We start from the raw sequence: 27,301 nt of genomic DNA, 5'->3' as shown, positions 1-27,301 counted from the left end.
TTTGGTATCTTTCGTCCCTCTTCTAGTAATGATTGTGACATAAAGTTCAAGTGGAATGTTTTGTTGGTTGACACAAATCAATCAAACTTTTGTTTATACATTAAATTAATCGACAGCTGGTATGTATACAAAGCGGTATACTTCAAGTTACAAAAACACGTTTTGAACACCGGTTATCTGTTTTGCATTTAAAAGTGATGAAACAAGAAGAAGGATTGTGTATGAATTTGAGAACAACACCAATAGATATAAATTATGATATATCTTACTCGGAGATAGTTGCTGGCATTTTCGAACTTTTCTCTGACCCAGAGATGCTCCCATGGTTTCACATTGCAAACTACGTCCATAGCATGCAAAGTAAATATATTACAAGTCACCTCCTTCGTTCCACCCCATGTCCACATAGAATCCTGGAAATTATGTCCCAGTTCATGGAACATTCCCCAACTTCCTTTCCTGTTGTTTACGTTTAGAATGTGGTCTCTGGACAATAGGAAGCAGTCCTCGTAGATCTAATTACAAATGTAAAATGGTTCATGTAATAATAAAACTTTTTCTTTGAATAAATCCTACCCTGTAAAACATATCGGTATTTGATAAACTTCTAAAACATTTGAGGCATAGGGCAAACAATCTTCATACGATTTGCAAATTAGGATTTTCGTTAATGAGAATGATAATAAGATTGAGAATAAAAATGGGAAATGTGTCAAAGAGACAACATTTTGTCAGATATGTTAGGAATGTAATTTGAAATGATGATGCTTGTTTTGTATGGAAATACAACTATAAGAGATAAAATATACCTAAAATGTCATGTGTGCAAAAGGAAAGGATCAACAGACAAACATTAGTGCCCACCCAAAACATGGACAACATAGAAACATAAAAACTGATCAACAAAAACCCCTTTAAACCTGAGAATGATTACATGTAGCCAGACGTGTGAGCAGATAAAAATCCACATGTGACACTCTTCAATATTACTTCCTATTTTTTGTTATAACAAACATGAATCACACTAACATAGATCAAAAAGTTAAAAAAAAGTACAGTGTATAAAAAAAAGGTTCTAACATATTTTCCTTGTCAATTTTTAAAACGAACCTTATTAGGATCTGCCATGTCCAGATGGGTGACGATTGGATAACCAGAATGCATGTAACCAATGGACGGCTGTTCATCTGTAACCACCCATTGTCCTCTACCATTGGATGGATCCTTCCCAAGTAGGTCAATGTGGGCAGATACTACAGAATCCCAAATTTCCATCGTCATTGTTGGATCTGAGAGCTGTCTTACTGATGCGGATGGTAAGGTCAAGGCTATCTTGTCACCAATGATATCACACCATAACCCTGGCTTGTAACGTTCCACAGTTTCCCATGTATCCGCCGTTTTGTAAGTAAATATGGGAGCAGGTACGACATTGTGTAGTTTCAACTGCAATTTATCCTTTGTACTTTTAGGCGACTGTAAATAAATCAGTCCTCCAAATGGACTGCAAATGTTTAGTGGTGTTGAAGAAAAATTTCCCAATTCGTTTGTTTTAAGCTCTTTCTTTATTCTGATCTTAGGCCATCGTCTTAGCTTAGAATCAGTATTGTAAAGCTCGTCACCATGCAGACCAATTATAATATTCCATGGTTTTTTCGTCTTGCTCCACGACAATTCCATGACAGTACCAGCAGGAAGGTAACATCCCGTTGAATGAAATTTGTGTGTCTGTGAGGAAAATTCTAATTCGATAGACTGAATTTCCGGTGTATTCTCAAATCTTCCAGGAAATTCATGAATTCCTTCTGCTAATACTACATTCCCTTCTAAGCCATCTCGGATCATGATATCGCACATAAGCATCGCAGCTTTTTTGGCGCCATGTGACTCAACGGGTTTACTCCGTGTTGGTATATGGTTGTTATCTGGTGATAATTTCTGAATCATTTCCACAACATGTGGTTTGTGTTTGATATAAAGTTCCTCTGGTAAGTGCACTATACTGTGTATTAATCCTCCTAATCTGTTAATCTTTTCTGGGTGATTGTTAATTGCTGAAACTAGATCACTGGGCTTTGCATAATCCGCCATATTGTCTTTTACTAAGAGTTCCGCTAAATCGCTATCATTCTTGTACATTAATTTACCAGCATAAGCGATACCGATTGCCTTGAAGATGATGTTAAGTGGTATATTTTCAACGTCTATTTTATAAACCTCTGCAAATCCCCACGGGCACACTCCACATATCAACCCACCTCCTCTCTCTATCCAATCAAGTAATTTCAATACACTGTTATCTTCTGTCCGAACCGGAAGTCCATTCCATGTTAATATCCTACATTCAGGAGGAAGCTCATAGAAGTTATTAAAGTAATCAGAAAAACAAGGTATCTCATTTCCCTTGTCTGTGTTTTTCGTTATCCAATTTCTGATATTTTCGTTGAATCGTTTATTTTTGCGTTTCGTATTTTTGTTTCCAAAACTGTTAACAAATACATTGTGCGAAAATACAATTATTCTTCCTTTACCATATTCAGCTGAAAAAATACACAGTATTAAATGATAAATGGTTAATTTTTACATTTATAAAAACCCTTCAAATAGGAAAACCAACTGTCATATATATATAATAAAAAAGAAACACTTATAAACCACACAAAAACGACAACCACTGAACATCAGGTCCCTGAATTAGGACAGGTGCATTAGTGAAACATCACAACATACATGTGCCACAGACAGATACACTATAAAATATGAATGTATTATTGTTCTTATCAAACTCAAATAAAAGTACTATTGAATATCAACAAAAATAGCGATGTCATTTTTATCAATATTTTAAAGAAATAATTGATGTTGACAGAAAATAGTAACATATTTTATAGATTATATTCCTCCCCGCCTTTAGTAGGTTTTTTGTTATCTTTTGCTATCTCTATACCAGGGTCGACATTGAAAGTATTTTGCCGATATCTGTTTTAAAGTTTGTTACAAGCATCATCTTTACGTTGTTCAAACACAAAAACAAACAAAAAACCAAAAAAACACCCAAAACAATCGAAACAAATGTGACAACTACATGAACAAATACAACTGTTAAACCCTTTTGAATTAAAATTCGAATAATATCAATAGAAACGTAACCAACAAGTGAAAAACACATGTATATACTTATTTGTATTTAATATAGGACAAGTAGAAGAATAAGCGCAATATAACAATAAAGAAGTCAAACCTGCCGCACATAACACGTGTCCTTTCTTGTTTGCAAGAATTGCTTGTGAAGTCTCTCCGTACACAAAAATTACTCCCGGGACACAGCCTGGAAATGATACCATGTCAACACCGTCCAGAATTTCTCTTTTCCAGTCTTTCATTTCGATTGTCTTTTACAAATAATAATAAATATTATAAAAATACTAAGAAATTAGGATATTCATAATCGAGAGTTTATTGGCTAACATGTTTTACTTTTAAACATTCTATTAGGTATACAACTACTAGTATTCATAATAATCATTATTCCTGAGATTATTCCCAAGTCTTTGACACACAAATGACGTTTCAATTGATACAAATGTATTTATACATATGTGATTCTACTGTTTTGGTGATCAACATAAATAAATCATGAATGTGAAAATGCCAGAAGACCAAATGTATAAACTTTTGTTTTTATAAGATATAATACGGTTGAAAACTGAGAGCGCCGAATTAATGTATAAATCTTGATTAAATGTAAACACTAGTCAAACAGTTTTCTAAGAATTTAGTCTCTAGTCATTTTTGAATTCATGCATATATAAATAACATGGACGAATCATTTTAGGAGAGGAAAGGAAAAGGGGCATTTACACCCTATTTGGCATACATACTAGTGCAAATTCAAAACTTTCAGTACATACTCTTAAACCTTTCCTTATAAAACGTATGTACATGTGGTTTAGAAAATATTTTTTTTTACATTAAATGAGTTACATTGGCATCGCATCAAACCATGACAGAACGTGTTTATTCTATACAATTTCCCTACTTCCCCTTTTCACATCAAATTTTAAGCACATAATAGATTGAACAAGTGTGTGGGCTACCCAAACAAAATCATTATTATTATACAATAACGTTACCAAACCAACAGGTGCACAGTTTTAACTAACGAAAAGATATAAAAACACCGACACCAACTGATAGATATATAACATACCTGATAAATGTTCTTAATTTAAGTATACACTGACTGTAAAACGACACCAGTAGATATATATATAACATACCTTATACAAGTCCTATACAGATAATACACAGTAAACTGAATGTTTTCATGAAATTATTATATTAACAGCTGTTGGATTATAATGTCATTTTTATTGTGTGATTTTGTCAATATCAAGAACGTCGAGTTCAATATTCAAAACGATTCATCTGACAAAGTTATCTATAATATCGAATAACTGAACTATACACATGTCCTTCACACTAAATAGTATATTGTACTCTGACATATCGTTCCTTTTCGGAATAATACACAATCGCTTAATAAAAATAAAACGTGTACTGATCTGTGATAAATGTGTTATTTTTTTGAAATTCGATATGTTTCTTGTAAATCAAAGTTTAACTTTGAACTTGACATAAAATTAACGACAGCATGAGGTAGAAAAACGTTGATAAACAATCAACTCCGGATCCGTTTATATTTATGCGTTTGTTTTTGTCTGTTTTCAGCAACAATAATCATTAATCTATATTTAATAAGTATTTTAAAGATATAAAACTCTGCTAATATTGAAAATCATAACATTCTGTTGAATCTATAAACCTTGCAAAATTTAAAGAACAGATTGTTTAAATCTTATTTCAATATTTCACAGATCCAGGCCCACTGACTGCATAAGAGAGGGTCCACTCCAGTCACGCTTCAGTGATTTCCTATATAAGCAACCAATTTTTTTCCAAAAAGGGGAGCGGGACCCTTGCCCCCCCCCCCGCCCCCTGAATCCGCCTCTGAGATTAATAAGAAAGAATTGGACTAACTTTGTTATGCAGATGAGCAAATAAAACAAAAGGCTTTTGTATGATTACCACTTGTAATATTTTGTCTGAGAACTAGAGAGCCGTCAAACGAGTATAAGGCATTAAAAACTTTATATCATGAAGGTGATTAAAACATTATATTTTGACGATGTAAGCGTAAAATGAATAAGTTGACTTCTCTATGATGAAACATAAAATACTCTCAAATACTCATTCTGTCAGTGAAGGTCTGTTTGTTTCTACAATATGATTGAACACATAGGCTACCTTATGCTAGCACCCTAAATTTATGGTCTTCCCAACGAATGCTAACAAAAGTGTCATTGTTATAATCTAACAGGCTAATATGTTAGTTACTTATTTTTCTTACTTTTTATTCTGGAATACGGTCGAGATACCCACTCCTTAACCATATTTATTCCAGATAGTCATTTCAAAAAGAATTGAAGGATAATCTATTAGGCGTCACATATGCATATCTCTATACTAGAATAAACCAATGTGTACTAGACTTTGCCCAATTCCAGGCAACCATGGGAATGGGAAGGGAATTATGGAAGCTTTGTTCGGGAGACTTCGTAACAGCATCCTGTTACAATTATTTCTTGTCTATTATAAAATTTTATTGATGCAAAACATTAGTCTGGCTTAACTCGGTTTCTTGAATTTACTTTAGTTATTTTTGTCGAGCCTGCGACTTTTGTTGCAGAAAGCTCGACATAGGGATAGTGCTCCGGCGGCGTTAGCTTACTTATTAAAAGCTTTATATTTTAGAAGGTGGAAGACCTGGATGCTTCATACTTTGTGAATTGATGCCTCATGTTACGAAGTTTTCGTCAGTCACATGTCCAATGTCCTTGATCTCATTTTCATGGTTCAGTGACTACTTGAATAAAAAGTTAAGATTTTTTGTTATGTTTAATTCTCTCTTATTATAAGTAACAGGATAACTATATTTGGTATGTGCGTACCTTGCAAGGTTCTCATGCCCGTCAAAGAGTATTACTTGACCTCGACTTCATTTCATGGATCAGTGAACAAGGTTAAGGTCTGGTGGTCAAGTCCATATCTCAGATACTATAAGCAATATGTCTAGTATATTGGGAGTATAGAAGGACTGTAAGTTGCCCAACTGGCAGGTGTCGTCTGACCTTGACCTCATTTTCATGGTTCAGTGGTTATAGTTACGTTTTTGTGTTTTGGTCTTTTTGTCATATACTATATGCAATATGTCAACTGTATTTGGTGTATGGAAATATTCTATGATCTCTATGTCAGTCACGCAGGTTTTGTTTGACCTGGACCTCATATTCATGGTTCATTGCTCAGTGTTAAGTTTTTGTGTTTTGGTCTGTTTGTCTTAAACTATAAGTAAGAGGTCAATAATATTTGTTGTATGGAAGTATTATTAGCTGAACATGCCTGCCTGACATGGTTAATCTGACGTTGACTCATTTTCATTGTTCATTGGTCAATGTTTAGTTTTCTTGATTAATGTTAGGTTTATGTTACAGTTGTAATAAAGCTTTATATTTAGGACTATCAACATAATATCAATAATTAGTAAAGAAGGCGAGACATTTCAGCGTGTGCACTTTTGTTTTAATTATTTCTGGGCCTATACAAATTTTCATTGATGGCTCATTTAAAAAAATATATATATAAATCTTCCAATCAGTGTAAAGCCCGAGAACCTTTGACCACCTGTTTAAAATCACCTGTCATTTTATTCTAAAATTGGTATGGAGGGATATCATGGGCTTAGGGTGAATGTGGGGGTCATTTACATTTACTATGGACAGGTAAGTCAAACCTCATCTTTGATCCCTGTTGTAGTAAACATTTGTTTGATTAGTATCTTATAACTTTTGTACTGTAGAATCCAAACTCAGTGTTCCTTCCAGGGAATCAAGTCCATTCATACTATTACAAACTCGTCCTACGTCAACTAGTACCACTAAAAGTCAACGGGTACCAACGTTAACTACCAATTAGAACAACTGCAATCATTGCGAATTTGTAACACTACATACTCAATATTAAAAATATTAAAAATACACATTGATAGATTCGTTGCTTTTGAAAACCTATATAAAATATCAATAAATTTGCCGTAATAATCAATTCATTAAATAAACATAAATGCACAATAAACAAATGTTTATGTTTGTTCTTTCGAATCATAAAAAGAAATCGAAGGAACACTACCACAGTTTTCATAATAACGTTTGCCTTGGTTTTTTGGTAAACTGCCTACATGGCTTACAATGCTTTTATTGGTCGGTGATTTTCCATTGAAAATATCGTATAGATATAAGGAAACATAATATGGGTGCCAAAGAGAAATTACAATTTAAAAAAGTAATTCCATTATAGGTCATAGTCTAAGTACAGCCTTCAAGACGGAGCAATGGCTCACAACGAACATTAAACTATATAGGGCCGAAAATAATATATATATATATATATATATATATATATATATATATAACAAGTCTAAAAGGGTACAACATCACCAAAAAAACACAATAAAACGAACAATATGTTAGATATTTCAGATAAGAGATAGCCTTCCTCGGTAATAGCAAGATGTCAAATGAATCATGTCAATTCAAATTAAGACTCTATCAAAATATTGAAATTTATACAATTTAAGCGAACGCTGGTACAATTTTAAAATTTCCAAACACGGCACAAAGACTACAAAGATATGCCAAAATAAAAATAGTTATTTACGATGTGAACTGGCACAACTCTAAATTCCCAAAGGTGGTGACAGTTGCGATGTTAAGCAAATGCGTGGAAATAAAGTCCCAATAACCAGTCCTGACCGATCTAAGCTGGTATAATATTTAAAATATGACAACGGTAGAGGAATTGCAACAGAGACTGCGTATTTAAACATCCCAAATATATAGTAATTTGATGAAAAGAAAAATGAGTAATAAATGTTTACTAAGGTTAAGTTATAGAACGTGGCTGCATATTTACACATCCCTGCCAACTGTAATTAAAACTAGTATAATTAAAAAATTCCTGAAAAGTGTAAGAGTCCAGTACGGAAGCCGGAGTTACTGGACACAAGTGATGGCAGGAAATTAGTGATGTAGTTAAGATGAGTGACTCTTCTATGTTTTTTCATTAATGCCCTCTGTGGAAACTGTCCTGAGCTTTCTTATCCATGAGTTCTATGTGCCGTTGAAAATCACCATTTATTTATATATATATATATATATATAGTGTATATACAACTCGTCTAAACATCAACCCAACAATGTTAGGTCTGTAAATTTGCTTTCGCAAATTTTTGGTTCTTCCCTCGCCGGGATTCGAACCCATGCTACTGTGATATCGTGACACCAAATCGCCTGCACTGCAGCCGTCCCGCTAGACCACACGACCACCTGGGCTCTCAAAAAAAGAGCTTACGGTGGGCATGTGTTACCTTTCCACGTCAGTTTCAATCTAGCGGCGTACTACAGTACATGATATATAAGGCATGAAGATGTTATTGTTACAGATCAGCTAAATTATCTATAGTAAAGGATCCTACAAATATTATATATATAGTGTTACACATTCAAATATGAAATCTAAATGTCTAATCTATATAAAAAACGAGAAATTATTGATTATGAACAACATCAACAACCAATAACCAATGAAAGTCAGGTTCCTCACTTAGGAACGGCGCCAAAAAAGGGTTAAATATCACAACTTGTTCGCTATGCCAGTATTTGGTGTGACGCTTTGGATTTCAATGAAAGTATTTCTATATACATTTGCTCATTCATGCTATGAGTTTCAGGCTGCCCCGTTTCAACATAAAACGAAAAAACACTGTTCTTATGCGTTTCATTTTATTGGTCGCTTTAAATGAATTTGAGCCCTGCATAAATCATGTTAATACGATTGTGCTCCGTTGCCTTTTACATAAACTCAACAGTTACGTCAATCTGTTACAGTAATGTTGAAATAATAAGAGTACCAAAAACTGCAAAAAATACAAATATGAAAAAGTTGTGTGTACTTTACATAATATAAATAAGCAGAAACCAACCAAAATGTAGGACCAAAGACAAACACTGGTCAAATCTAATACACATGTAAGGATTCATACAATAGACAACACCTTAAGCATCTATGCCAATGTCGTGATAGGTACACATATATATTTTTGTACAGTGATTACTTACATGAGTTTTGTGTGTCATTAAAAATCTCCCTGTATCCTCTTATATTAAGATTAAGTAAACTGACCTCCATTAAACATTTGTTAAACACATTAATTCCATGAGTTTTGTGTGTCTTTGAAAATCTCCTTTTATCCTCTTAGATAAAGATTAAGTAAACTTAACTCCATTAAACACATTACTTACCATGAGATAATATGGATTTTATTAAGAATTGTTATATTCAAGAAATATAAACTATACAATGCATAACAAAATGTCGGAATTCATTTGGATTTCTGTTTAAAGTACAATTAGAAACACCAAATTGATTTGATTTATAATTTAAAAATTTCACAATAAAAACAAAAAAATATCGTTAATAAACAGTTTGAAATTCAATGGTTTTAAATATGAATTTACAAAATATTTTGTGTGATGTGATTAGCCTTTGACAATTGTAAATAGGTTCTATGGAAAAAGCCGGCAATATTGAAAAATCTCAATTATTGGAGTTTTTCAAATGTGATTATTTCATTGCAATTTGAAAATATGAATACAACCAAGCAACAAAGCTGTTGACAATTACATATCATAAAATATTAAAAAGTAACAAATGAACCTTCAAATTGTTTACAACGCCATACATGATTACTTAAAAAGGGCATGATTTCCACGACTAGCTATAAACAATGCTTTATCAATAATTTCTCAAGCCTTTTCTTAGTCACGTCTATGACAGTTGTTAGTTGTTATCTATACGTTCGATGCGTTTCACTCTTTTGATCATGTCATTGGATAAAACGTAAAATCACAAAAATACTGAACTCCGATGAAAATCCAAATTGGAAAGTATCTTATCAAATGGCAAAATCAAATGATAAAACACATCAAACGACTGGACAACAACTGTCATATTCCTTACTTGGTACGAATGCAGATATGGTGGATTGAACCTCGTTTTGTAGCACTAATATCTCACTTGTATGACAGTCTGACTGTCGCATCAAATTCCGTTATATATACAACGATGCGTGAATAAAACAGACATAATAGGTAATATAGTCAGAATACGGATGCATCAGTCATCACTGTATTAAAACCTCAAAACAAACAAATATTTACAAACGAAACACAAAAAAGCATCTTTCAAATTAGAAAACACATTCATTGCTCCGTGTGTTTGACGTCAGAAAATGTAAACGTTTCATAGAAAGAAATTTTGTCGTTCAATGTATATTAAAAATATATATATAGAGAATGGTGGTAAACAGGGTTAAAAAATCAAAAGTTATCATGTTACAATTAATTTCAGAAACAGACCGAGATTTAAATTTGTCTAGAAGTTCTTTAGAATTTTCAGAATTCACATATAGTTGATACCACTACTCGAGTAAAATAATTTTGTCGTTTGTCGTTCAAAGCATTTTTAAATTTATGATAAAACAATAACAAAATGTTATAAATAGAACAATAACATAACGACGGGATCTTTAAAAATAAAGAGTCACGTTATAAGAACCAAAGAAACACATAAAAAGTCGCATATACAAAACACACCAACAAAAATGAAAGATAATACAAACATATTGACGGGATGCATAAGTACCGAGCCACTGCAAATGAATATCACACAACACAGACCAAACAGTAAAAGTAATATTAATAATTGAACAACGGCAAATAAAAGAACAATATAACACGTTGTTAAGGTTGTAAACAACGTCAGTACATAGAATCTATATGTAACAGTAAATAGATGAAATTACGAATTACATATAAATGTTTATAAATATTTTGATATGAGCGTCACTAATAAGTCTTATGTAGACGAAACGCGCGTCTGGCATACTAAATTATAATCCTGATACCTTTGATAACTATTAATAAACTGAACTTGATCAAAGCGATCTTTAGTAAGCAAATTGTATTATAAAACTCACTATTTTACACAAACGATGATTTATCTAAAAACAAAAACAAGAATAACCTAAAATATGCCAGAATCTATTAAGGGATCTGAGCTACCCAAGAGGAGACCTTTGTCATACCGAAAAAGAATTGCAAATGGTTAAATGTTAACATTAGACACATTTAAACATCATCCTTGGTCCAAGCTTCTGATATTTGATTTCACTCTTTAATTCAGCGTGTGTAGCGGGTAGCAGTGTAAAATACATTACAACAACCTCCCAATTTCAAAAGATGTAAAACCGTACACTGTTATCTCATTTGAAGTCCAATTCGTTTTTTTAAAAAGCTTCCTTAGATTATTTATTTTGAAATTGAAATTGATTTGATTTATTTCGTGCTTTTAATTCCTTACTAATGATTGATCATAATTAGATTCATGTTTTTTGTGAGTTCTCCGCTGTCTCCAGTTTTATGTTATACATTAACATTTAATTTAAGTAACAGTAAAAAGTAAAATCACAAAAATACCAAATTACGAGAAACATTCAAAAAGGTAAGTCCCCAATCAAATGTCAAAATCATAAGCCCAAACGCATCTAACGAATAGATAACAACTGTCATATTCCTGACTTGGTAAGGCATTAACTGTTCATTTTATTTTGTTTTGTTCTGCTTTCATTCCATTTCACACTTTATCTGTTCCTCTTTGTGCCCCTTTCTATTTTTGTTACCTTATTTAAAAAATTTTTAAAATCAAACTTTCAAAAAGCGAAATAATCAAAACTGCACGTTTAGAACTTGTAAAGTTTGATAAAATATCTAAACTATCAAATTTAAAAATGATAATCAGGACTGTAATAAAATATTAATTATTTGGTTAAAATGTTTAAATATCAAAACTTTTTAAAAAATGAAATATTTAAAACCTCGGATCAAAATTCCAAAAATCTGAAATTAAAAAAAAAAGATTTTGAATTGATTAGTGTTACACAGACCCAAATTGTACAAGTGAACTTCTCTAAGAAACACAAATGATGATCTTATTTTTCATTTTGAAGAAATATTTGAAGTGATCAAGAATTCCTAATGAATTTTAATTCAGAAAAGCGTCTCAAACGCCTGAAATCTATAAAGTGTTTTCAAGTTTTTATAAGGGTTCTTAAATTTTGTCAAAACTATCAAAACAAAAAGATCAAGCAATTGTCAAGTTAGTTAATAGCTGTAAAAATGACAAAAAAAAAAATCACTGAACCAATCAGTTAATACCTGTTATTACTAAATTAACTAGTAATTACAGGTATTTACTGAATTGTTTAGTAATTACATGTAATTCATAATTTCATCTATTTACTGTAACACATCTATACATCAAGACCATAATGTATTATTTGTGACGTTGATTCGGAATATTTATCTTGGTACCTTTCGATGAACTTTTGTAGAAAAAGGACTAGATTGTGGACTTTCTTCGCATTTCGTTATTTTTGTTGTTTTACTTTTTTTTCTACTAATAATTTGAAGTCTTAAAGGGGGATCCCCCATATAATCATGTTAAAAAGTAACTATTACAATAATTTCTTATTATTTAACTGTCTTCTGTATCTGCCCCTTTCGTCGAAGATCTATAAAAACATCACATTCTAAGACAATTAGAACATTTTCGTTAGCGTTGATGAGATTTTTGTGTCTTTTAATCGATGCTTTTTATTTAAGCTGAACTTTTCTGAAAGCGAAATCATGATTCATTGTACATTTTTTATTTCATGATTTTTTTTTTATTGAACGTACCCTGTCCGTGCAAAAATAATTAGGTCAATTGTTCTTATTACTAAGTACTTATTCCATGTGCAAATATTCGTTTCTTGTTTTAATTTGGACATTTGTACTATAATCGTCTTTAGTCATATCTAAGTTCGTATCATCTGTATCAGTTGACATACTGTTGACCGATTTATACTCGTGTGTATTAATTTCTGATTTAAGATCTTGATAAGAATGTGCAACTATTTCTTTGGTACACTCGTCTAGAACTACGGAACCTGATCCGTCTGAAAACTTGAGGACAGATTTATAATCATGTAAATCCAAGTCCGGAACCATTGGTTGATAAGGATTCATATAACCAGATTCCCGCGTTATTGATTCTGAACCCGATGAACCAGATTCATTAATGTTATGAGTAGATGAATATTCATGAATATCTGCTGAATTAACGATTGGTTGATATGGATTCAAATAATCTGATTTCCGCGTTATTGTTTCAGAACCCGATGAACCAGATTCATTCATGTTAAGAGTAGATGAATATTCATGAATATCTGCTGAATGAACGATTGGTTGATATGGATTTAGATAGCTAGATCTTGTTCCTTGTACCTCCGAGCTTGACGAAGTTGATCCGCCATCACCTGTGACTTGATCATTTGCACCTAATAACTCAGAAGATACTGATTTATTGTCGTTTGTATTCAATTCGTCATCACCAGGTTGATAAGGAGTAAGATAACCGTTACTATTAGGCTCACAATAACTTTCATCTGTGTTGGAAACTAAGCTTCTTCTTTGTCTTATCATTTCAAAGTTATCTATCATATTTGATTCATCTATAATTTCATATATCCCATCACTTGTTTCTAGAGGAATTTCCGGTAATGAAACCTCTGGTATATTTCTACGTCTTTTCTTCCCAGTCTTATATCGTCTAAAGTTACCGTACATCTGTTTATACCGGCGCTGACACACAGTGCAAAGTAGTATGACACAGACAAACCCACCGGCACAAATTGAATACACAATTATTTCTCTATTGCTGAATCCTGAAACAAATTGAATAAACAATTATTTCTCTATTGCTGAATCCTAAGTGAAAACCTGCAATGACCATAAAAAGTTAAATGCATTATTTGTCAATATTTTGGATACATGCATCAGAAGAAATTGTGTCCATAATGAGTTATCAATTAACAATTAAAACAAATAAAGGTATATGTGTATATTGTAAATTTTAACAAAAACAATAACGATTTTTTCATCACAAGAACTAAAGGAAACAGTAGTTACATGTACATTTTGTAAATGATGTTATCATGCAGCTGAGTAAAATATAAAAAAATAAGTCCTATGTTTCCATTATGGGCTCAATATCTATAACGGTTTACCTTTACAAATTGTGACTTGGATGGAAAGTTGACTCATGGGCATTCATACCACATCTTCTGATATCTAATGATATCATTTGCAAACATTGAACCTAAATTTTCCATGTGTTTTATTTAATTGTCTGAGATTTTAAGTTTATGACGTTGTGTTTGCAGAGAATAAGAAATTGAGAACATTCTCAGGCTGAGCAAAGCGAATAAAACAGAAAACTATATGGCGCCGAAGCCAGTACTTGTTATACATTTCTTTTCAATCAATGCAGTTGAATATATTTTTAAGCAGTTTAGTTGTTTTTGTTGGTTTGGACCGGTAAATATATTTTAATTGAATACAAACAAAATGTCTGAACAGTACCGGATTTATCGCAGTGCGTACGTTTGAAAAATGATTGAAAGAAGAACATGAAATAATAATTTATTTTTTAAGTCTTATAAATGATGTTAGGATCAAAATGATGGTCAAAATGTTGGTTTCAGTTTAAGATTAGCCCACTTGTTCTCTTTGGTAAAGCCATAAAAATCATCTATTGTTTTACTGAAACTAAAGGTTATAAAATTCATGAGATAGTTCGAAAAGAGAAACTTATTACCCCCTCCGAAAGCTCTGATTCCCCACCCCAACTATTGTTGGCTATACCCTTGGTCTTTTTTGCTATAACAGGTCAAGCAACTGTGTCATAAGTCTTTGATTTCTTAATTCTTTGTCTCGAGTATAACTGGTGCCGACCTTATGATTAGCGAAATATATGAATATGGTTCAGTCAGAAAAAGTACCAATTAAAGATAAAATCCACAAAAAAACATTTAATTTCAAATACAGAAATATTTTGTATTTTCTGTCCTTTTACAAATTTAAATCATCATATATACCAGGATTATAATATGTACACCATCCCCGCGTTTTGTTTATAATAAACCCATAAGTGACGCTCGAATGGAAAATGCAAAAAGGCCAAAAAAAGTACTAAGTTGGAGAGTATTGAGTAAAAAATGCTTCAAACTTTTGGATCCCATTAATTTATCATTCTGAGCAAAAGACTGACGAAACCATAAACAGGGCATCTTCTGGCTCAATTGTTTATATATATACCTCGAATTTAAATACAGCGTTCATGGCATTACCAGAAACTTTGGTCAAAGAGACGATTTTAATTTATATCGCTTCGCGGATTAATCAATGTGTAGAGTCAAAAATTAGTTTTATGGTTCAATAAATTCAAAATAAATAATAGGCATTCATTAAATTTGGTTAATCAATTGATTTCGGTTGATTTTTCAAATAATTTTGTGAATAAAAACCAAACAATAGTTGACATACAAAACAGATATTTTAAAAGTGTCTTTTTTCCTTTACGGAGTTTGGTATTTTTCTGATTCTTTATGAATTAATTGTTTTGTTGTTATAGGCCTAGATGGTTTAAACATTATCGTGTTGTATTTTAACATCCATTTAGATACTAAGATGATGTTTCATTGTATGTGCTTATTAATTATGATATTTCGCTACCATATGCCTATTTATTCACATAATGACACGTGTGATATACGTACATGAAACAATATCTCAATTCAAGTTGCAGAGCGGGACTTTTGTTGGACTCGAGAACCAGAATACCAACGCAGATGTAACTACAATTTTTATGCAAAACATAAGGAAGGCCCTTCTAAAATCTATTGGGAAAACTATAACGGGTCATAAAATGAAAATAAACATTCCTCTGCGTGTTTAATCATGTAAATGATAAACTTAAAATATTTTACTACCAGTGCGCACTATCTGGTACTAACATGATATAGGTTATATTTTATTTATAAAATTTTAAAATTATTTGAACTTGCATAAGCTTTTTCTCCGCATACATAAATAGAGTAGCAAGTATTTGGGCAATGTTTCCAATTCTACGGTAACCTAATATATGTAGATGAAACACGCGTTTTGAATTTTAATCAGACTTGAGTATTTTTGGACGTGATTATAGTTTTTTGCAGATTCGATTCGAATCCTACTTTAGATATCTATGACATTAAATTTTAATACATATATGTTAATTGTGTTTTTCTCGGAAATCGTTACAAACATTGTGTTCGCTATCTATGGATGCATTCGTCGGAAATAGAAAGGCTGATGCAAGTTGAAGTGTAGTTTATTGCGTTTACAATATACGGTTCATGAGGTACAACTGACTATCAAGCACACATAATTGAGTATATGCATCTTGTTTTTACCTAAGTTGATTTCTGTAGGCTTTGAAGTTGTGGTTATTATTCTTCTTGTAGTGATCCCAACTGTCGTGCATTTTTCTGTAAATGTCATCATGGAGGTTTTGTATGTAGACGGTACAACTGTAGTGAGCGAAGTAATGTCGATGTCTATCTCTGTCATAGCTGTGGTATATTGCACTGTTACTATAGATTCTGAAATAATAATTTTCATAAACAATTTACAACAAAAAAACACGCTTTATATGTAAAGACAACATTGGTTTAACGATGTGCAAAAATAAATGTTAACAATGTAAGTTTTTAATTAAAATATAAACATTTATCTGAAATCAACGCAAAACATTTTTTTTTTATAATGAAAACATCTCGTGTCTCAATTTAATGATTAAATTACGAAGAAAAGTAAACACCAAAAGTAAGGATCAAAATTTGTTGTTATAACATTCAGGATATAATCTTATTAAAGATAAAAAATTAAATAACACAAATATTTACCTCAAAGATTTTTTTAAAAATGAATCCTTTATCAAATGGCAGGATAAAAAGTTCAACAAAATCAAAAGACTGGACACAGCTATCATATTCGTGACTTGGTATAGGCATAAATGTTACCAACACCTCGATTTTGGCAAAAACAGTTAACAAAAATGCAATAATGCTGATAACAGTATACAGCTTTAATCTATCTCAGATAACAGTTAACAACACCTTAAAAAGTGACAAAACAGGTTATTGGTAAATTAAACCTGGTTTTAAAGGATTTATTGTCCGACATTGACTATACTTCTTTTGCATATTTCATATCTATCAGACCTTATACGTTTTAATTAGGTTGTAAAACAGTGAATACATGTACTTTTGCCTCAAGCATCTCAGAAGATGATACTATACATGAAGATGTTGACAAATTAGAATAGTGTAAAAAATAATATCTTAAACATTATCACATAATCATGATATTTATTTTGTTTTCTCTTAAAACCGAAACATAAACGAGTGGTAAAAATCTGTTGAAGAAGGTTTATTGAAAAGAACGACTGAAATATGCTTTACACGAATTTTACGGTCATTATCAAGAAAGGGGTTATCGATTAAATATGTGTTACTGCTTACTCACGAGAGCCATCTTTAGGCACCATATAAGTAGTCTGATATGCCCAGTTTGCAATTGTGTCATTCTTCTATTGAGGGTGAAATATGATGGCGCTTTTGCTCAATTCGAGTTCATTCATTTTTTTCAGGTCTTGTATTACACATTTGATAATTTTGATTATATTCGAACATATGTACTGTGTCTCTAGCTTGTAAATATGACAAGAAACTTAAGAGGAAATATGTTCACTTTAGTTATACCTGCATCGTCTTCTGTCGTATTCTGTTGTTTCATGGTACATCCCAGTATGTGATCACATCTAAAACAACCGAGAGAAATAATATCAAAATAATCTACATTTGTTCAGTCATTTCGAATAGCAACATACCCTATATTTTAGTATTCAAATTATATATCAATGCTTTTTGAAAGAAAATACAATCAATATGGCAGCAATGTATGTGATAATTGAAACATATCTGTGGTCATTTGCAACTCTCAGTCCATAATGTTGCAGTTATAAAATAGAAGTTGATGTACCGTTATAGAATATCTGGAACAGATGACCATCGATATGTTGTAATTGTTTACGTCGGAATACAAGTCCAGTTCTATATGTTATGATTGTGACAAAGAAATAAACGAAACTAATCGCCAATTTGAACTTTCACAGCAAATCCCATAGATGCCATATGTGAAGCAGGAGCTTCTTTCTCATTCAAACCATGTATTTCATGTCCGAATTAGATGAGGTTCGTTATGTCAATCCTTGTTTTTTTATGTAATGTTTGAAACGTTTTCGTCTTTTATAGTATTATTGTTGTTAGGATATTCTTACTCTGGGTGAAGATGTGTTCTGAATGTTTCCTTGGTAACTGCCAACTATTTTTGTCAACATGATTAAGTTGCTAAGGAGGTTTGTGACACCAAAATCTGACTGACACGACAAATATTAAAGTATACGTACAGTTGGCTATCGTTGCAATTGCATTTGAAGGCACAGTCCTTTCCATGGAATCCATCTGGACAAGGACTGCAAGGGCTGCCATCTAACGATTCAAAGCCATTCAAACATTCTGTTGAAACAAATAGGTCACGTTGATACAAAATGTAACATCGCAGTTTCTTTATGGATATATTACTGTTATATTGCTACTGATGAATCAAAAAGAATTCGTTTTGAAGAAAATACCATTACATTTTCTTGTGAGGTTGTAATGATTTGAGTTTGATCAGATATCCTCTATTGCTATTGCACAAGGTCAAGTGTTTGAGCCGTCTTTACACTCATTCCCACTGTATGTGTAAAATTGAGAATGGAAAATGGGAATGTGTTAAAGTGATAATAACCCGACCAAAGAGAAGATAACAGCCGAAGTCCACCACTAGGACTTCAAGACAGCGCAAAAATCCCGCACCTTATTAATAATTGGTTGGGGGAATGGAAAATATACGCAACCGTCAACAACCAGATCATTCTTGCATCCTCCTTCTATAAACCCGTTTTGAAATGAGTGAAATGGTTACCTGATGGATTATTATGAAGTAAAGAAAGCGGATACTAGATGATTGTTTTGCAAACCATGCATCACTATCCATGAAATCAGTACCTCTCTCGATTTATATTATATACCTTTCAACTATATTATTTACATTTACCTTTTTCATTATTTTAATTGGCGGCATTTTGATCTAAGTTATGGTTGTTTTACTAAACGTGTTAAATATCTTTCCCCTAATTTCAATGATTTTATTTTTGCAATGTGTCACATATCAAATTTATTCGTTCAGTGCATGTTGTCTTGTGTAAATATGTCTTGTTATTGAGTTCAGCCATTTCAGTTGATCTTTTATAGTGTGTCTTTCCAGATTGTTATGTTCACTATTGTATCAGGTAGAAGTGAACGTTGGCATACATTAAAACATTTAAACCCCCTGCATGTGTTTGCATCTGTCCAAAGTCAGGAATCTGATAATCAGTAGTTGTTGTTTGTTGATGTTGTTCATAAGTGCTTCTCTTTTATCGTTTTTTGATAGATTAGACTAACTTGCTTAACCCCGCCACATTATGTATGTGTGTGTCTGTCCCAAGTCAGGAGCCTGTAATTCAGTGATTGTCGTTTGTTTGCATGTATGTGTTACATATATGTTTTTCGTTCATTTTTTGTACATACTTAAGGCCGTTAGTTTTCTCGTTCGAATCGTTTTACATTATCAGTTCGTGGTCTTGTATAGCTCCGCTATTTGTTGAAGGCCGTACGGTGACCGATAGTTTTTAATTTCTGTGTAAATTTGGTCTCTTGTGGAGAGTTGACTTATTGGCATTCATAGAACATCTTCTTTCTTATATAGACCGTTCGTTTTTTATTTTACAAAATGTACCTATAATGGTTTACTTTTACAAATGTGACTTCAATGAAGAGTTGTCGTATTGGCACTTATATCCATTCAATAAGTTACAATTACATTTGCCATCAAATCGGTAATTTGTAAATTTGATGACTTCTCTGATATTTAAAGATCTGACTGACACTGCGACAAAATAGCAAACGTGAGTTGTCAATATATATATTTACTGGCATTAATAAATGAATGTAACAATCACGTGCCTTGGTCTTCCTTGTCTGAGTTTTTCATTACTTTTGGCATTGTTAGATGTTACAACCTATTTAACCTAGGTATACGGTTTTGAATTTTAATATATTTTGCTGTTCAAGTTTTTACTTGTTTCGGCTTTCAAACTTTTGTATCTGGGCGTCAACAGTGAGTATTGTGTGGACAAAATGCACTTCTGGCGTATTAAAATTTTAAATTTGTTGCCTTATGTTAGCTATTATTCGTGTGTTTCTTTGTCAATTATGTTCTCCTATTTATTTATATTGTAGTCCTGTAATGTTGTGTTGTCATTTTAATGTTATATTTCACATGGCCATAAAAGAGGGAGGTTTGGCATGCCACAAAACCAGGTTCAACCAACCATTTTTTCCTTTAAAAATGTCCTGTACCAAGTCAGGAATATGGCCATTGTTATATTATAGTTCGTTTCTGTGTGTGTTACATTTTAACGTTGTGTTTCCGTTGTGTCGTTTGTTTTTTCTTATTTTTGAGTGTGAATTCACATTACTATAAGACGTATCATGGTACTTATCTATCTCAAACTCATGTATTTGGTTTTGATGTTATATTTGTTATTCTCATAGGATTTTGTCTAATGCTTAGTCCGTTTCTGTGTGTGTTACATTTTAATGTTGTGTCGTTGTTCTCCTCTTATATTTAATGCGTTTCCCTCAGTTTTAGTTTGTTACCCCTATTTTGTTTTTTGTCCATGGATTCATGAGTTTTGAACAGCGGTATACTACTGTTGCCTTTATTGGCCTCAAGTCATTGAGTAAATTATAATGGAAATGTGCAAATGATGCCGGAAATGTTTTACCGTCAATTGTATTCCATAGTTTTCCCTGTTGTTATATGCACATAATTTTTGTACTTTAGAATATTTATTCAAAGGTTTCAGATGAAATAAACAACACGGAAAGGGATATTTACTTATACAATCCTTAATCTGCTGTTGGTCCTAAAGATCATATAACTTTCACGAAAATCTAACTAAAACACAATTGAATACCGCTGATTGTATACAGTTTTGTTCCATTTCTTGAAATTGTAACCCATCAATGCAGTTTGTTATTATAAGCTTACCCACTGTATATAGACAAATCCCTTTTGTTTTAATCTAGATGTAATGTGGTTTATGCCAAACGCGACATTTCATCGAAAGTACATGATATCTTTGTCAAATAGGCAACAATATCAAATTTTCCAATCCAAGAAATTCACCTTATATAAAGCAGACGAATAGGGACTTTTCGTAAAACAAATAATGTTACGTCAATTCAAACTAACAGTTCATATTGTGGGTGAAATCAAATAACCAATATAACATCTATCATTTTGGGGGTATCAGATGTGTAGATTTTCTTTTGAATTAAATTGTGACCTATATTTGGTGTCATCTTCGTTGAATTTTTAACAATCATTGCACATCTCTTTTTTGTCAGTTCTGTAGTTTAAGCCTTCATTTTCATACTGCTTTGTTTGACTTACCAATGCAGGTATTATTGACCTCTTCATGATTATCACAACAAAACCATCTCTCTGTTCCAGAACTAAAACAACATATATTAACTTTGATTGAATTTAAATATCCATTTAATGCTCGGTTCAATACAGCTATACATAAAACTATCTTTGGGTAAAAATTCGTAGACATGTTCTAAACGAAAATTCAAAATATATATTGTTTTTCGGTGTACAAAGGTAGACTGTTTTTAACTATCTCGTTCTTGATCTGTGCTTTTTTGCTAACAAATAGCAATGACAAACATTTAAAACTTGTTTGTTAATTTATTTAGATCAAATATTCTTCAAGTGAAAATTTTAGAATAGTTTTTCGATCTATCTCTTATTGAATAGTTGATAATTATCCAATTATATAAGTTGTTTCTGACTTAACGCTTCGATACAATTGTGTTCCCTTTGTCTGTTCTATAGACATACGTAGTTATTGTATAATTGACAAAGAATAACGAAATTAATAACACAGAAGGAAAAAAATGCACATGAAATGATTACAACTACGTCCCTATCGTTTAGTTTGAATGCTGACTTAATCATGTCAAATATCAAAATAACGCTTGGTATTCTTGCTTATAAAGTCAGTATCAAAAACAAAAAGCCAATTATTTAAAATATACCATGCAATAATATATCAACAGATGTTCAGAATGTTCCTTGAAACTTCTCCAATAAATTGTAAAAAGTATTCAAGTTTACCTGCTGACGTCTGAACAATTTCCCGTCTGCGAGGATTCCACTCCTATTATTAATAATAACAAATGCAAACATGTAATCATAGTATCAGATTTTAGTATATACTAATTATGTAAAGAACAAAAATATTTATTGGCTTAATGAGGAAACAGTTTCATAGTACTGAAGTGATATAGGAAGTTAAAATAATCGAACGTGTAATATTTTCCTGCTTTACTAATTAATTAACAGTCATTTAATGATGATCTTGATTAATAACACTAATGCAAACTAATATACGGATAATTATCATGATAACTGCATGCAGCAGTCGCATTGACATTTACCCGACATCCCGGTTTATTGATAGTTATATCTTTTAATATGAATTCATCCTTTACTTTATTCGTAAACATGTCACCAAATCAAAATCGTTAATGTTATTGGACTATTCCTTATTAAGTATTTCTAAAGGTTTTGTACTTGCATTTTTAATAGAAATACCAATCGAGCTACTTTCGTTGACGTCGTTGCACATAAACATAAAATAAGGATTAAAAAATTGAAAACAACAGTTACACGTCTAATAATGTTTGCGTCCGAAGCGCTTTTCTGGATTTATCTTCATCATAAACGCTCTAAGCCAGACATTTGAAATCCAAAGATGTATAAGTACCAAAACCGTTGAAGAGCTATATGTCAAAAATACCTAAAATAAATAGCCAAATTTATCTAAAGCCACATTGCCTGAGGGAGTTGAAACCTTAGTTTCTAAATAATTTCGAAATGTATAAGATTAAGAAACCATTTGAAAAGCTTTATGATAAAAACAGATCTTACGATAGCTAACATTTATCGCAGGTTAATATTGCCTGAGGGAGTTGAAACCTTAGTCTCTAAATAATTTCGAAATTTATAAGATTAGGAAGCCATTTCAGAAGCTTTATGATAAAAGCCAACATTCATCGCAGGTAAATATTGGCTGAGGGAGATGTAACATTAATCTTGAACATATCAATGGAGAATTTTTTTCGAAAGTTTGATATGAATTATCAGTGCTTTATTACTGACTACTAAATTTACCCTTCGGGACAAACAGAATATCGAACCAGTACTAGGAAATGAAAATAACATTTTGATAAGTATGTGCCCTTGGTGCATTTCTTTTAAAAACTTATGTAGAACGTTCAATCTGAAACGTGTACAATCAAGGAATTCATGCGAATGAAGCAGGTGGAAGGCATATGACCAACAGGGACATTGAAACAAAACGTCGGGTTCATTAAAGACTAACTTTGTAAGAATAGGTGAGAAACGGAGTTTCTAATAAAAAGATAGTATACTAAACCTCTGGTTAATGACTCAGTCTTCTCTTTGCATAGTACAGTGATGCAACAACATAACAATAAACTTTAAACATCAGTTGCAATTGGATCAATTTAAAAAATCGATAAGAGGCACAACGTCAGATAATATTAAGATTATTAGACGAATTATCGATGAAATTGAATGAAAAAGCAGTTATTGAAAGCTTAATAAAATGAAATAACCACTAATAGGTAAATATTGTTTTCGAAGATTATAACATCAACAAATACACATCCAACGGATATAATGTAATGACATAATAAAAAGCCGTCTGATAAACGCATGATTTTGTCATCCTTATGTCATGGCAACCATCATGTTTCTCGTTTTTTTTATATAGATTAGACCGTTGGTTTTTCCAATTGAATGGTTTTGAACTAGTAATATTGGGGCCCTTTATAGCTTTTTGTTCGAACTTGACGATGTCAGTCAATTCAAAATTATTTCATGAGATGATTGTTCACATCATGGTTGATCGTTATACGCCAAAGAATTATTACTTTGTGAGAAGCCTCCATTCAAACGGATAACCGCATCTTAACGTTTTCGGATTTCTATCATAAGTCGATTAATTTGTTGCTAAGGTAGCAGCAACCATTCCTGACGAAGGGTATTGTTTATTTCATGACGTGTTTGAACTGGGGTGTCCTTTCGTGCACTTTACGCCCAAAAGTGTCCCATATATGCTCGAAATGGTTAAAATTCGAGCTACGATCGGGCAAAGGAAGATAAACCGAATTTCTATGAAACAATGGATCTCCCTTCACGATGGTAATTTTGAACTTTGGCGAGCTCGGCACTATATTGAATACGGGAAACTGTGTGTCTGTTCGTAGGCAAAGGTCCCCGAGATGGTCTTATCGCATAATAACTACTAGCGATGAGCCGATCTCGAACAGTTCTTGTCTAAAGGATCCTGTATGGTCGTCACTCTCTTTGTATGCTTGTATTGTTTGCAATGGGTTTCCTTCTGACCAACCTTCATTATGCTTGTTTTCCCTAACAGATGTTATAGGGGGTCTTCTTGATCTCGGAAGGTCTTTACCATCGTTTGTTGCCTGATTTTTATTCTCAAAACGAGTTATAGTGGAATGTACGTGCAATTGTCACAGCGACATACCTGCTTCTCTCTTGCTGATAATCTGCCATCTTGCTGCAGTTATGAGTTGTGGATGACCAATTACAAGGTGTCAATCACATAACTTTATAAACTTGGTTATTTAAAGTGTTGAAAACAATGAGGATAAAAACATCTGTTTAATTGTTTACGAGTACAGAAGCTGCATGTGCAGATAAGAACTTATCGAGTTGTTATTTATTATCAAACGCGGGTGATATTTAAATAATGTTTAACTAGTTCTATTTCAACAAATTTTATCACAAAAAAATAAAGAGTGTTTTTTTAATTTGAATTTCAATTTGGTGTTGCAATACTTTTTTCCCTGTGTATTTTATATACAGCTATATTGCCAATATCAACCCAATTAACATCAAAACCTTATACTCTTCTAAACTGTCCTTTTATTATATACCTTTTTGTTCGTCTTTTGTCTTAAATTCGACCCATTTTCCGATAAAATGCTTGGTATCTCAGTAAGGGACGACATCAAAAGTTCAATGATGAATAAACAACTTAATTAGCATAGTTTTTTCACTGCCCCCTTCCCCCTTTCCCCCTCCTTTTAATTTAATTTGTGAAACATATGTAAACTCAATGTCAAATAAACAAATCCTGCAGCAATTTTTACCCCCATCCCCAAACTTTTTGAATTAAGTTTTTTCTTTTATCCTGAATTGATCTTTTGATGTCGTCCCTAATATCAGAAAGTCTTTTGTTAGCATGCTGTTTTTAATTGTGGATTTATTAAAAATGATCAACATTAACACTTTAGGTAAATTAATACCCATAACCACGGGTGTCATTCGGTTTATCGAGAGAAATGATCGTGAAAGAATATCTAACGGCGGTCAAGTATTGAGAGACGATCGTGAAAGTTCTGGTAACGGATCGTGAAAGACATTTAATGTACATTCTAGTTCAGAATCTTTGAAAAAATCGCTTAATTTTCAAAACGCGTTACAAATCCGAACAAAAAAATATGTCTGTCAAAATGGTTTAACTTCCTCAACATAACTGTGAAAGAAGATAAAGAAAATATGAAGTACTTTTTGAAATAACACAAAAGGCGCAATGCGTGTCTATGAAATTAATTACAAATAACACACTTTTTGTACCTATAATGGTCATATTTCAGAATATCATGATATATTTGAAATTTAATCTTTGGTGTATCTGATAGTACAGTAAAATTAAAGTATATTCTTCCATTAAAAGCGTTAATTTGTTTATGAAAACCTTGAATTTGTTGAATTTCCATCAAACTTGATCGTGAAAGATCAGGCAACGTATTATTTCGATCGTGAAAGAAAATGCGTGACCAGATTTAATATAGTAATCAGAAATCAGCATTTCTTTTACCATTTGATAAATCTGCAAGTGGTTGAAGCCTGTAACTATTTTGATAAGGATGAACATTGAAGCTATTATCTTTTTTTCTATTAAACACTTTACCTCGAAAGTTAAAAAAACAACAACTAATAACGTGTCTTAATAAGTGAGAAAGATTCAGCTCTGTGAATCGGTCTAGTGCACTTCAGGCAAGCCGACTCTAGTTAGCCAATCATATGGATATGCAACGTTTAAACCAAAATGTTATCCATCAAACAAAAATTCATAGCAAAAACAGCACATTTCATGTAATTTGGGATTGAACGATAACCAACATTTTGTGCAACAGAACTTTAAATTTTAAGTTCTTTATAAACAACGCAGATAAGGATTGATTTAACTATATAGTACATACTATAGAATACCAAAGCGCAAATGCTGTAATGTCTTGTTTGCTTTACTTATGATAGTATATTTGTTGAACTTGCTTTATTTCGATCGTGAAAGAAAATGCGTGACCAGATTTAATACTAGTAATCATAAATCATTGTTTTTATATCCAGTCATAAACCTTTGAAAACGTCCATGAAATAGAATTTTACCAATGAACCAGAACTGCTTGGTTTCTTTAAACGGATACCGCATTAATATTATTGTGGATGTACTCCAAAACCTTAAAATGTCACAAAACAATAAAAAGCAAATATTTGAAAAGTCGAATTTCTTATTTGCTATAAGTTTGAACAACATTAAAAGATACTGTAGGAATCCAAACCTTGCTATTTCTTTGATAACAATTGGTAATAAATTAACTATCTCATTAATTTCCACTTCATCTTCACAATATTCGTGTGTTGCTTTTGTAACATTATCTGCATCTTCAACCTCTTCCATTGGCTCAACTTCACTGGATTGTTTTTTTCGACGTTTTGTCACCCATTGTCTTTTCTTATTGCCGTAGTTGTTATTTCTTTTTCTTTTCATTTTCTGAAAATATTAATACTTTGAAATGCTTAAACCTATTGAGGATGTTGACCTATCTAGCCTTTCACAATACCAATATCAAATATCAATG

The 27,301-nt window shown here is 32.1% G+C and overlaps 2 long non-coding RNA genes across 2 annotated transcripts in view; one reads left to right on the top strand and one right to left on the bottom strand.

Moving 5' to 3' along the window:
* LOC143084847 (uncharacterized) overlaps positions 1 to 27,301 on the top strand; it is a 167,520-nt gene that overhangs the window by 5,998 nt on the left and 134,221 nt on the right. The window lies entirely within an intron of this gene.
* LOC143084828 (uncharacterized) lies at positions 378 to 4,366 on the bottom strand. The gene is made up of 4 exons (XR_012981178.1): positions 4,281 to 4,366; positions 3,242 to 3,392; positions 1,111 to 2,540; positions 378 to 515 (listed from the first exon to the last, which is right to left on the bottom strand). It is a non-coding gene; the product is annotated as an uncharacterized LOC143084828 (long non-coding RNA).

Source organism: Mytilus galloprovincialis, chromosome 8 (assembly GCF_965363235.1).
Source record: "Mytilus galloprovincialis chromosome 8, xbMytGall1.hap1.1, whole genome shotgun sequence".
Taxonomy (NCBI): Eukaryota; Metazoa; Mollusca; class Bivalvia; order Mytilida; family Mytilidae; genus Mytilus; species Mytilus galloprovincialis.
This window is presented reverse-complemented; position numbering and strand designations above follow the sequence as displayed.